We start from the raw sequence: 6,000 nt of genomic DNA, 5'->3' as shown, positions 1-6,000 counted from the left end.
TTCTATTTCTTGGAATAGCTTGAGAAGGATAGGTATTATCTCTGCTTTAAACATCTGGTAGAACTCCCCTGGGAAGCCATCTGGTCCTGGACTCTTATTTGTTGGGAGATTTTTGATAACCGATTCAATTTCTTCGCTGGTGATGGGTCTGTTCAAGCTTTCTATTTCCTCCTGATTGAGTTTTGGAAGAGTGTGGGTGTTCAGGAATTTGTCCATTTCTTCCAGGTTGTCCAATTTGTTGCCATATAATTTTTCATAATATTCCCTGATATTGTTTGTATCTCTGAGGGATTGGTTGTAATAATTCCATTTTCATTCATGATTTTATCTATTTGGGTCATCTCCCGTTTCTTTTTGAGAAGCCTGGCTAGAGGTTTGTCAATTTTGTTTATTTTTTCAAAAAACCAACTCTTGGTTTCGTTGATCTGCTCTACAGTTTTTTTAGATTCTATATTGTTTATTTCTGCTCTGATCTTTATTATTTCTCTTCTTCTGCTGGGTTTAGGCTGTCTTTGCTGTTCTGCTTCTATTTCCTTTAGGTGTGCTGTTAGATTTTGTATTTGGGATTTTTCTTGTTTCTTGAGATAGGCCTGGATTGCAATGTATTTTCCTCTCAGGACTGCCTTCGCTGCGTCCCAAAGCGTTTGGATTGTTGTATTTTCATTTTCGTTTGTTTCCATATATTTTTTAATTTCTTCTCGAATTGCCTGGTTGACCCACTCATTCGTTAGTAGGGTGTTCTTTAACCTCCATGCTTTTGGAGGTTTTCCAGACTTTTTTCTGTGGTTGATTTCAAGCTTCATAGCATTGTGGTCTGAAAGTATGCATGGTATGATTTCAATTCTTGTAAACTTATGCAGGGCTGTTTTGTGACCCAGTATATGATCTATCTTGGAGAATGTTCCATGTGCGCTCGAGAAGAAAGTATATTCTGTTGCTTTGGGATGCAGAGTTCTAAATATATCTGTCAAGTCCATCTGATCCAATGTCTCATTCAGGGCCCTTGTTTCTTTATTGACCGTGTGTCTAGATGATCTATCCATTTCTGTAAGTGGGGTGTTAAAGTCCCCTGCAATTACCACATTCTTATCAATAAGGTTGCTTATGTTTATGAGTAATTGTTTTATATATTTGGGCGCTCCGGTATTCGGCACATAGACATTTATAATTGTTAGCTCTTCCTGATGCATAGACCCTGTCACTATTATAAAATGTCCTTCTTCATCTCTTGTTACAGCCTTTAATTTAAAGTCTAGTTTGTCTGATATAAGTATGGCTACTCCAGCTTTCTTTTGGCTTCCAGTAGCATGATAAATAGTTCTCCATCCCCTCACTCTCAATCTGAAGGTGTCCTCAGGTCTAAAATGAGTCTCTTGTAGACAGCAAATAGATGGGTCTTGTTTTTTTATCCATTCTGATACCCTGTGTCTTTTGGTTGGCGCATTTAATCCATTTACATTCAGTGTTATTATAGAAAGATATGGGTTTAGAGTCATTGTGATGTCTGTATGTTTTATGCTTGTAGTGATGTCTCTGGTACTTTGTCTCACAGGGTCCCCCTTAGGATCTCTTGTAGGGCTGGTTTAGTGGTGACAAATTCCTTCAGTTTTTGTTTGTTTGGGAAGACCTTTATCTCTCCTTCTATTCTAAATGACAGGCTTGCTGGATAAAGGATTCTCGGCTGCATATTTTTTCTGTCTAGCAAACTGAAAATCTCGTGCCAACTCTTTCTGGCCTGCCAAGTTTCAAAAGAGAGATCAGTCACGAGTCTTATAGGTCTCCCTTTATATGTGAGGGCACGTTTACCCCTTGCTGCTTTCAGAATTTTCTCTTTATCCTTGTATTTTGCCAGTTTCACTATGATATGTCGTGCAGAAGATCGATTCAAGTTCCGTCTGAAGGGAGTTCTCTGTGCCTCTTGGATTTCAATGCCTTTTTCCTTCCCCAGTTCAGGGAAGTTCTCAGCTATTATTTCTTCAAGTACCCCTTCAGCACCTTTCCCTCTCTCTTCCTCCTCTGGGATACCAATGATGCGTATATTATTTCTTTTTAGTGTATCACTTAGTTCTCTAATTTTCCCCTCATACTCCTGGATTTTTTTATCTCTCTTTTTCTCAGCTTCCTCTTTTTCCATAACTTTATCTTCTAGTTCACCTATTCTCTCCTCTGCCTCTTCAATCCGAGCCGTGGTGGTTTCCATTTTGTTATGCATTTCGTTTAAAGCGTTTTTCAGCTCCTCGTGACTGTTCCTTAGTCCCTTGATCTCTGTAGCAAGAGATTCTCTGCTGTCAGCTATACTGTTTTCAAGCCCAGCGATTAATTTTATGACTATTATTCTAAATTCACTTTCTGTTATATTATTTAAATCCTTTTTGATCAGCTCATTAGCTGTTGTTATTTCCTGGAGATTCTTCTGAGGGGAATTCTTCCGCTTGGTCATTTTGGATAGTCCCTGGCGTGGTGAGGACCTGCAGGGCACTTCCCCTGTGCTGTGGTGTATAACTGGAGTTGGTGGGCGGAGCCGCAGTCAGACCTGATGTCTGCCCCCAGCCCACCGCTGGGGCCACAGTCAGACTGGTGCGTGCCTTCTCTTCCCCTCTCCTAGGGGCGGGATTCACTGTGGGGTGGGGTGGCCTGTCTGGGCTACTTGCACACTGCCAGGCTTGTGATGCTGGGGATCTGGCGTCTTAGCTGGGGTGGGTAGGCTAGGTGCACAGGGGCAGGAGGGGCAGGCTTAGCTTGCTTCTCCTTAGGTGATCCACTTCAGGAGGGGCCCTGTGGCAGCAGGAGGGAGTCAGATCCGCTGCCGGAGGTTTGGTTCCGCAGAAGCGCAGAGTTGGGTGTTTGCGCGGAGCGAGCAAGTTCCCTGGCAGGAACTGGTTCCCTTTGGGATTTTGGCTGGGGGATGGGCGGGGAAGATGGCGCTGGCGAGCGCCTTTGTTCCCCACCAAACTGAGCTCTGTCGTCCGGGGGCTCAGCAGCTCTCCTTCCCTTTGTCCTCCAGCCTTCCCGCTTTCTGAGCAGAGCTGTTAACTTATGACCTCCCAGACGCTAAGTCGCGCTTGCTGTCGGAACACAGTCCGTCAGGCCCCTCCGCTTTTTGCAAGCCAGACTCGGGGGCTCTGCTTGGCCGGCGAGCCGCCCCTCCGCCCCGGCTCCCTCCCGCCAGTCCGTGGAGCGCGCACCGCCTCGCCGCCCTTCCTACCCTCTTCCGTGGGCCTCTCGTCTGCGCTTGGCTCCGGCGACTCCGTTCTGCTAATCCTCTGGCGGTTTTCTGGGTTATTTAGGCAGGTGTAGGTGGAATCTAAGTGATCAGTAGGACGCGCGGTGAGCCCAGCGTCCTCCTACGCCGCCATCTTCCCTCCATCCTTCTCCTTTTGAACGGAAACACTGCATGTACTAAACACACCACTTTCAGGAATGCTTCCAGACTGACTTGTCTGGTTCCAATCTCTCCAGTCACTGCAGCTCACCTGGGAGGCAGTAAGCCATCTCAAGCATAGCAGGTAGGATCATGGTTCTGGAGTCCCATGGTGTCCAGCTCCATTGCCCATGTCCTGTGCATGGGCACGGTATTTATTTATACCCTGTTTCCCCATTCATAAAACCCACAGCAGTATTGTAAGGACCGAATAAATTGGCCAAAGTAAAGCCCTTAGTATAATGGCAGTAAACTATCAGTAAGTTCTTCACTTCTGTCAGCTTTTCTTGCTCTTTTTTATATGCTCCCCAGTACCTGTTGCTTTCCGGGTATCTAATTACAAGAGGAGTATCTTTTCAGTGTGCCCGTCCAGACCACTGCAGTTAACTGGGTTACCCCTGTGGTATTCCTGAGAAAGGATAGCCCAGTGACTACTGTCACCTACCTCACCCCTGCCCAGTGAGGGAGGAGCCTGGCAGGGGGTGGGCATCTCCCTGCCTGCAGAGCTTTGCTGGGCCTGCCGGTCTCTCTTGCTTCCCCACTCCCTGTGCATCACCTCAGTCTTTCCCAGCAGCTTCCCGGTTCCTCTCTTCAATCGCTCTGTTTTCTCTCTTTCCTCTCTGTGTGGTGATGAGCATGTTCACCCTATTCTGAAAGAACCTTCTCTTTTCCCCACATCCCATTGATGATTCCTCCCCTAACCTTTCCCTTCCTTCTCTGTACGACTTCTTGAAGAGGAGGCTGTGTGCTGGGATTTTGTTTCTGTGCCATCCACACCTTCCTGAGCCCCTCCACATTTTGGTCCTGCCCCTGAAGGTCTCCAGGAAACTGCGCGTTCTTCTCTTTGTTTTCAGGCTTGTTAATGTTAATGTCTCTGTGGGTTTCCTCATTGTGTCCTCCTTTCTGAAATCCTCGTTTTCTGGTTTTCCCCGACGTTGCTCTGGACTGTCACAGGTGTGGTCAGTATCCCCAGTTTGGTCAGAGGGTCTCCCAGTTCTGGCTCTGCGCCTGGGGCCCTCTGCCCAGCTTAGGGGTGTGTGTGGGCAAGCCCATATTAAGAGAGGACCTGGCACCTTTGGAGCCAGGGGCCTGATTGGGAGGGCTTCATGGAAGTGACGCCTTCACTCTGTTCTGTTCCTCTTCCCATTGCTTACACCTGTTTTCTTGCTCTGTTTCCCAGTTGCACTCCTTAACAGTGGTAGAACCCATTTCAGTGTTCCATTCTCATTCTTTCCTTCTCTTCTCTCCTAAGAGCTCAGTTATCATATTTGCCCAGATAACTCTCCCTTACCTTTCTCCTGAGCATCTGCCCTACATCTCTTATCACTTGCTAGGGGTTCCCAGCCAGGTCCACCTCCATCTGCAACTTAACGTCATGCTACCATTATTTCTTCATCCATCTGAGCACTTGCATCCTTTCTTCTCAATGTCTTCCATCCCCACCATCTCTGTGACTTCGGCTCTCCCACCTCCTACCTGTGCTTCTCTCTCTGCTACCTCTCTTGAATCTCATGTCCATCTTTCTCCAAAAATCTGCTTTGTGCATATCACTCTCCGCTCTAAAGTCTTTAATGCCTTCTTGCTGACAGGAAAAAAAATGTTCCTGGCCTGGCATTCGAGACCCTTTATCAAATGGCCTTAGCCTCCATTTCTCTCAGGACCTTCAGATTATGAGACTAACATGCTGCTTACTGCACTAAGGAGGCGCTTTTTAACCTCCATTTCTTTTTTTTTTTTTAATTTTTTTTCAACGTTTATTTATTTTTGGGACAGAGAGAGACAGAGCATGAACGGGGGAGGGGCAGAGAGAGAGGGAGACTCAGAATCGGAAACAGGCTCCAGGCTCCGAGCCATCAGCCCAGAGCCTGACGCGGGGCTCAAACTCACGGACCGCGAGATCGTGACCTGGCTGAAGTCGGACGCTTAACCGACTGCGCCACCCAGGCGCCCCTAACCTCCATTTCTTAAAGATACTGCCTCCAAATCCTCACCTACATGAGCTCTTAGCTTTAGGTTGGTGGTTCGTTTTGGCAAGCAAGCTGCCCATCTTTGCTCCCACTCTTCCCTGTGCCTGGAAAGCCCTCCTTCCCCTCTCTCCTCTTTTAGGAAGACTTCCCAGCCATCTGAGCCCACAGTGCTTTTCTGCCTTTCTGCCTCTCCTGAACTTCTAACTCATCTTTCTTTAGTTGTCCCTGTATAATTCCCAAAGAGCTAAGACCCCTGCAGGCAGAACCTGGATCTTAACCTGGCTGCAGAAAGTGCTTTGGGCAACCCAGGACTCATAGATATACTGCTGTTTATTAACCACAGTTGTGGGCAGCTCTCTGCTTGGCAGTTTCTGTTTCTTCTTCCCTTTTAAAAAATAAAATCGGAATGATGCCTTCCTGCTTTCTCATATGGTTGTTGTAATAATTGAGAAATAATAATAATGATAATAATAATAATTATAATAATTGACAAAATGCTTTGAAGCCCCAGGGATATAGACAGTGTCAAGTGTTGTTTATCATTTCAGATCACTCCACAGTCTCTTACTTGTCAGTCTATCTGTGTCTCTTTCTTGCTATAAACAGGTCTAA

This window comes from Herpailurus yagouaroundi, unplaced genomic scaffold (assembly GCF_014898765.1).
Source record: "Herpailurus yagouaroundi ecotype Mexico unplaced genomic scaffold, PumYag 530, whole genome shotgun sequence".
NCBI classification, from domain to species: Eukaryota; Metazoa; Chordata; class Mammalia; order Carnivora; family Felidae; genus Herpailurus; species Herpailurus yagouaroundi.
Note: the sequence above shows the minus strand (reverse complement) of the source record.